Source organism: Syngnathus floridae, chromosome 14, assembly GCF_059516105.1.
Source record: "Syngnathus floridae isolate MCC-2025c chromosome 14, RoL_Sflo_1.0, whole genome shotgun sequence".
Taxonomy (NCBI): domain Eukaryota; kingdom Metazoa; phylum Chordata; class Actinopteri; order Syngnathiformes; family Syngnathidae; genus Syngnathus; species Syngnathus floridae.
The window spans coordinates 6,026,841-6,033,851 of record NC_142426.1 but is presented as its reverse complement, the minus strand read 5'-3'; the positions used below and the strand labels follow the sequence as shown (position 1 = coordinate 6,033,851).

The following is a 7,011-nucleotide window of genomic DNA, read 5'->3' as shown; positions in this document are numbered from 1 at the left end:
AAGACGGGTCACATTGACCCAGCTGTCTAATTGTACTATCATTTGTAATGTACTTAAAAATTTAAATGATTAAAATTGTTAAAAATTGTCACATACAGTTAAATAGAGCATCAGACAGGTTGAGGCAAATATCTAGCATGTGGTTTAGACGTCTATCATGCAAATGAGTTTGTTTTGTATTTTTAACACACATGCACACTGGCGAGATAACGGCAGTACTTTATTTCTTAGGTTGTTTTGGGCAAAACAACGAAAGGTGCATCGCATTGACCCAGCATCAGACAGGTTGAGGCAAATACGCTGCTACTCGGTGGCAGCACTTGGAATTCATCTAGCCTTTCTGATATGGTCAATTTCATAAGGATGCTGGTATGAATAAGAACACTCTGGCCTTTATTTCACTCTGAACTGTGTAGTACCACCCAGTACATGTACCGAGGCTCGCCGTGTAGTTACGCAACTGCTTTGAATTGAAAGCTAAGGTCCTGGAAGTTACACGCTATGTTTATACATTCAATTGACTATAGCAGCAACCTGGACTGGACAGCAGCAGCCTTCTTTGTCGTCAGACAGCCAATGGGGACACCAAGCCCTGCAACAAAACATGCAAGAAATTTCACATTCAAGAGATGGACCATCGATTGAGGCCGATCGCGAATGATGACTGACACCAAAGTTGACTTTATTTACAAGACCACCAACAGGAAGCAGACACGCCACTGTTGATTTTATTCACAAGAATGCCCACATGATGCATGACTATTCAAAACAAACCAAAAAATGGCTCTGACCACATTAAAACAGTTTTTACTCGTACAGAAAAATGTACCAACATTCTGCAATATTGCAAAATGACGCAAAACAAAACATAAAAAAAAGAAAAACAAACAATACATACAATACAATACAACACATACAATACAATACATACAATACAAAAAACAAAAAACAAAAAAAAAAAAAACAAAAACAAAACAATACATACAATACAATACACACAATACATACAATACATACAAAAATAAAAAAAAAATCAAACAATACAAACAATACAATACAAACACAATACAATACAATACAATACAATACAAACACAATACAAACACAATACAATACAATACATACAATACATACAATACAATACAATACAATACAATACAATACAATACATACAATACATACATACAATACAAAAAAACAAAAAACGAAAAAAAAGAAAACAAAACAAAAAAAACAATACACACAATACAATACATACAGCACATACAAAACAAAAAACAAAACAAAAAACAAACAAAAAAATAATAATACATACAATACAATGCATACAATACATACAATACAATACAATACATACAATACAATACATACAATACATACAATACAAACAATACATACATACAATACAATACATACAATACATACAATACAAAAAAACAAAACAAAAAAGAAAACAGAACAAAAAAAACAAAAAACAAAACAATACATACAATACACACAATACATACAATACATACAAAAAAAAATACAAACAATACATACAGTACAATACAATACAGTACAATACAATACAATACATACAATACAAACAATACAATACATACATACAATACAATACATACAATACATACAATACAATACAAAAAAAAAAAGAAGAAAACAAAACAAAAAAACAATACACACAATACAATACATACAGTACATACAAAACAAAAAACAAAACAAAAAAACAAAAAAATAATACATACAATACAATGCATACAATACAATACAATACATACAATACAATACAATACATACAATACGATACAATACATACATACAATACATACAAAACAAAAAACAAAAAACAAAACAAAAAACAACAAAACAAAACAAACAATACAAAACAATACATACATACAATACAAAAAAACCAAAAAACAGAACAAACAAAAAAAATACATACAATACATACAATACAATACAATACATACAATACAATACATACAAAACAAAAAAAACAAAAAACAAAAAAAAACAAAAAAAAAACAATACATACATACAATACATACAATACAATACAATACAATACAATACATACAAAACAAAAAACAAAACAAAAAACAAAACAAAAAACAACAAAACAAAAAACACAACAAAACAATACATACAAATCTTGGGATTTCCTGGGTTGAGCTGGCTGAATGAAGTGGCTGGAGAGAGGAAAGTCTGGGAGTCCCGCAATCCGACGTCCGGATAAGCGGTGGATGGCTGGGTGGCTGGATGGATGGGTGGCTGGGTGGATGGATGGGTGGGTGGGTGGATGGGTTGGGTGGGTGGATGGGTTGGGTGGGTGGATGGGTTCGATGGACGGATGGATGGGTGGCTGGCTGGATGGGTGGGTGGCTGCCTGGATGGATGGATGGGTGGGTGGATGGGTGGGTGGATGGGTGAACAAAAAACAAAACAAAACACAAAAAACAAAACAAACAATACATACAAACAATACAATACAATACATACAATACATACAAACAATACATACAAACAATACAAACAATACAATACAAATACAATACAAACAATACAATACAATACATACAATACAATACATACAATACAAAAAACAAAAAACAAAACAAAAAAGAAAACAAAACAAAAAAAAATACATAAATACATACAAATACATACAAAATACATACAATACAATACAAACAATACAATACAAACAATACAATACAATACAAATACAATACAAACAATACAATACATACAATACAAAAAAACAAAAAACAAAACAAAAAAGAAAACAAAAAAAAAACAAAAAAAAACAAAACAATACATACAATACAATACACACAATACATACAATACATACAATACAATACAATACATACAATACAATACAATACATACAATACAATACATACAATACATACATACATAGCAAAAAAAAAAAATACATACAATACAATACACACAATATAATACATACAATACATACAAAACAAAAAACAAACAAAAAAAACAACAATACATACAATACAATACATACAATCCAAAAAAAAAAAAAAAAAACCCAAAACAAAAAAATACATACAATACATACAATACAATACATACAATACAATACAATACAATACATTCAAAACAAAAAAAACAAAAACACAACCAAAAAAAACAACAAAAAAACAATACATACAATACATATAATACAATACATACAATACAGTACATACAATACATACAATACAATACACACAATACATACAATACATACAATACAATACATACAATACAAAAAAAAAAGAAAACAAAACAATACATACAATACAATACACACAATACAATACATACAATACATACAAAACAAAAAACAAAAAACAAACAAAAAAATAATAATACATACAATACAATACAATACAATACATACAATACAATACATACAATACATACAATACAATACATACAATACAATACATACAATACATACAATACATACAATACATTACAATACAATACAATACAATACATACAATACAATACATACATACAATACATACAATGCAAAAAAAACAAAAAAAACAAAACAAAAAAATACATACAATACAATACAATACAATACATACAAAACAAAAAACAAAAAACAAACAAAAAAAAACAATACATACAATACAATACATACAATACAAAAAAACCAAAAAACAAAACAAAAAAAAAACAAAAAAAAGACATACAATACATACAATACAATACATACAATACAATACAATACGATACATACAATACAATACAATACGATACATACAATACAATACATACAATACAATACATACAATACATACAATACAATACAATACAATACAAACCATACAATACAATACATACAATACAAACCATACAATACAATACAAACCATACAATACAATACAATACAATACATACAATACATACAATACAATACAATACATACAATACATACAATACAATACATACAATACATACAATACAATACATACAATACATACAATGCAAAAAAAAAACAAAAAAAACAAAAAAAAAATACATACAATACAATACACACAATACAATACATACAATACATACAAAACAAACAAAAAAAAACAATACATACAATACAAAAAACAAAAAACAAAAAAAAAACAAAAAAAATACATACAATACATACAATACAATACAATACATACAATACAATACATACAAAACAAAAAAACCCAAAAACACAACCAAAAAAACAACAAAAAAACAATACATACAATACAATACATACAATACATACAATACATACATACAATACATACAATACAAAGAAAAAAAAAAAACAATACATACAATACAATACACACAATACAATACATACAGTACATACAAAACAAAAAACAAAACAAAAAACAAAAAAATAATAATACATACAATACAATACAATACATACAATACAATACATACAATACGATACATACAATACGATACAATACAATACAAACAATACAATACAATACAATACAATACAAACAATACAATACAAACAATACAATACAATACATACAATACAATACATACAATACATACAAAACAAAAAACAAAACAAAACAAACAATACAAAACAATACATACATACAATACAAAAAAACAAAAAAAAACAAAAACAAAAAAAAATTACATACAATACAATACATACAATACAATACATACAAAACAAAAAAAACAAAAACCCAAAAAAAAACAAAAAAACAAAAAAAACCCAATACATACAATACAATACATACAATACAATACATACAATACAATACATACAAAACAAAAACAACAAAACAAAAAACACAAAACAAACAATACATACAAATCTTGGGATTTCCTGGGTTGAGCTGGATGAAGTGGCTGGAGAGAGGAAAGTCTGGGAGTCCCTCCTAAAGCTGCTGCCGCCGCAATCCGACGTCCGGATAAGCGGTGGATGGCTGGGTGGCTGGATGGATGGGTGGGTGGCTGGGTGGGTGGCTGGGTTGGATGGACGGATGGATGGGTGGATGGGTTGGGTGGGTGGCTGGATGGGTTGGGTGGATGGGTTGGATGGACGGATGGACGGACGGGCGGACGGACGGATGGATGGGTGGATGGATGGATTGACATAGAACACATACAATATCCTGCTATACGCTACCATACACACAATGCATACAATACAATACATACAATACAATACCATACAATATCATACCATACTATATGCTCTGCATCTGGGAGTTACAATTATAGACATTGAGTAGAGTGGCAATGGCATGATATTTTTGCAACAATTACACATACCAACTCCAGTTTTATATTTAAAATATGTATACAATTATCAGTATATTGTAATGAGTTATAATAATTACAAAAGTATCCGAATTATAATAATTTAATTTTATCATCCATCAACTCACTCAAAAATGTCGGCATGAATCGAGCAGTCGACTAAACGGGAGAAAATCACGCTCGCAAATGTTTGTTGCATAACGGAAGGCGGGCGGGCGGGCGCCATCTTGGAATAGATTTGAACATGACGTAACAAATTTGTCACATTGATCAGTTTGCATAACACGGAAATAGCACACTATATGTAATGCAACATTGTTAATTTGACGAAACACAACGCCAAAGAGATTTGAAATACTGTAGCGGCAAAACGACAGTCGCGGTGGCCGGGACGAGTGTGAAAAGATTTTCAAGATATTTGTTCGCATCAAACAAACAAGGCGTCCGGCGTGAGAAACGGCAATGAACGACAAACATTTGATAGCTTACCCGAGAAACCGCCACACGGTCGATGGCGCCTGCATTTGATAACTCGCCTTGAATCCTGCAACAAACAAACAAACAAGGCGTCCGTCGTGAGAAACGCCAATGAACGACAAACATTTCCTAGCATGTTAGCTTACCTGAGAAACCGCCCGCTGCGCGGGTGATTGCACCGGTATTTGACAACACCCGAAGACATGACGTCACATCCGTCAATTCAAATCTTCCTCGCCTGCTCGTCCAATGGTGCTTTGCACACTAGCGTACCACGTGACAGGCCACTTCACACGCGGGCGGTTGCACCTGTCGCTCACCTCAAGACTGAAAACTGCCTTCAAAAACCTAAGTGCCACTTTGCCCGCCTCCTACCTCTGCCCAAATTCAGTCTGACCAATCACAGCGCAACTGAAATTGGCTTGACCACGCCCACCTCTCCGACAGGCAAGATTGAAACCTGCCTTCAAAAAAAAAAAAAAAAAAGTCACAAACTTTATGCAGAAGTGAGTGAAATTCGACAAAGTACAGCTCGTGGGTAAGGTCAGGTCCCGAACCATGGTTCCATCGTGTTAGAGGCATTGACGTTTACCACTTGACCAAAGACTCGTGTCCATGACAGTGACAGAAGGGCAACCAACGCTCACCTCAAGACTGAAAACCCAAATAGTGTTGGCTCGTGAGTGAACGATTCGTTCAAAGAGATTCTAAAGATTCAGTTCACCTAAAAGAACTGGAATGCACATCAGTACTTGGGGAGCTTCCGTAGTTGGTCTTTTAGCAGGCCCCGCCCACAAGTACCTCCACATTGGGTCACGTGACTAACAGCTATTTACATACAATAAAATAAAGTATGAAAACGTTATTTAAAAACACACACAAAATCATACATACACAAGACCAATGCCGCTGGAACGAGCTGGACTAAAGGAAGACATCCGTTTAAATTTGGTCAGTTTTAAGAAATAAGGAAATCATGAATATTAAAAGAGGATTTTTTTTTTAAATGGCAATATTTTTTCATTTTTACATAGCTTGGAAATGTATTATGATGGAGGAGTTTACAGGTGCAGGCCGGAGGGGGCTCGGCCCAAAGGAAATTGACAGATGGAAATATTTAAAAACACTTGAGGTCACCATTAGATTCAGATTTATCATATATATACACACGTATATAAATTAAATTTCCTTGAAGGGGATTTACACTGTACATGAAAGTATTTGTAACACCATCATCAG

General features: G+C 31.8%; 1 long non-coding RNA gene across 2 annotated transcripts; it reads right to left on the bottom strand.

The window, feature by feature from the left end:
* Positions 1-207: 207 nt before the first annotated feature.
* On the bottom strand, positions 208-6,257 carry LOC148387277 (uncharacterized). 2 transcript variants are annotated; one of them, XR_015862854.1, is made up of 4 exons: positions 5,919-6,257; positions 5,785-5,839; positions 2,154-2,277; positions 208-592 (listed from the first exon to the last, which is right to left on the bottom strand). It is a non-coding gene; the product is annotated as an uncharacterized LOC148387277 (long non-coding RNA). The 2 variants fall into 2 exon arrangements; XR_015862853.1 differs by lacking the exon at positions 2,154-2,277 and having other exon boundaries at positions 5,919-6,253.
* Positions 6,258-7,011: the final 754 nt, after the last annotated feature.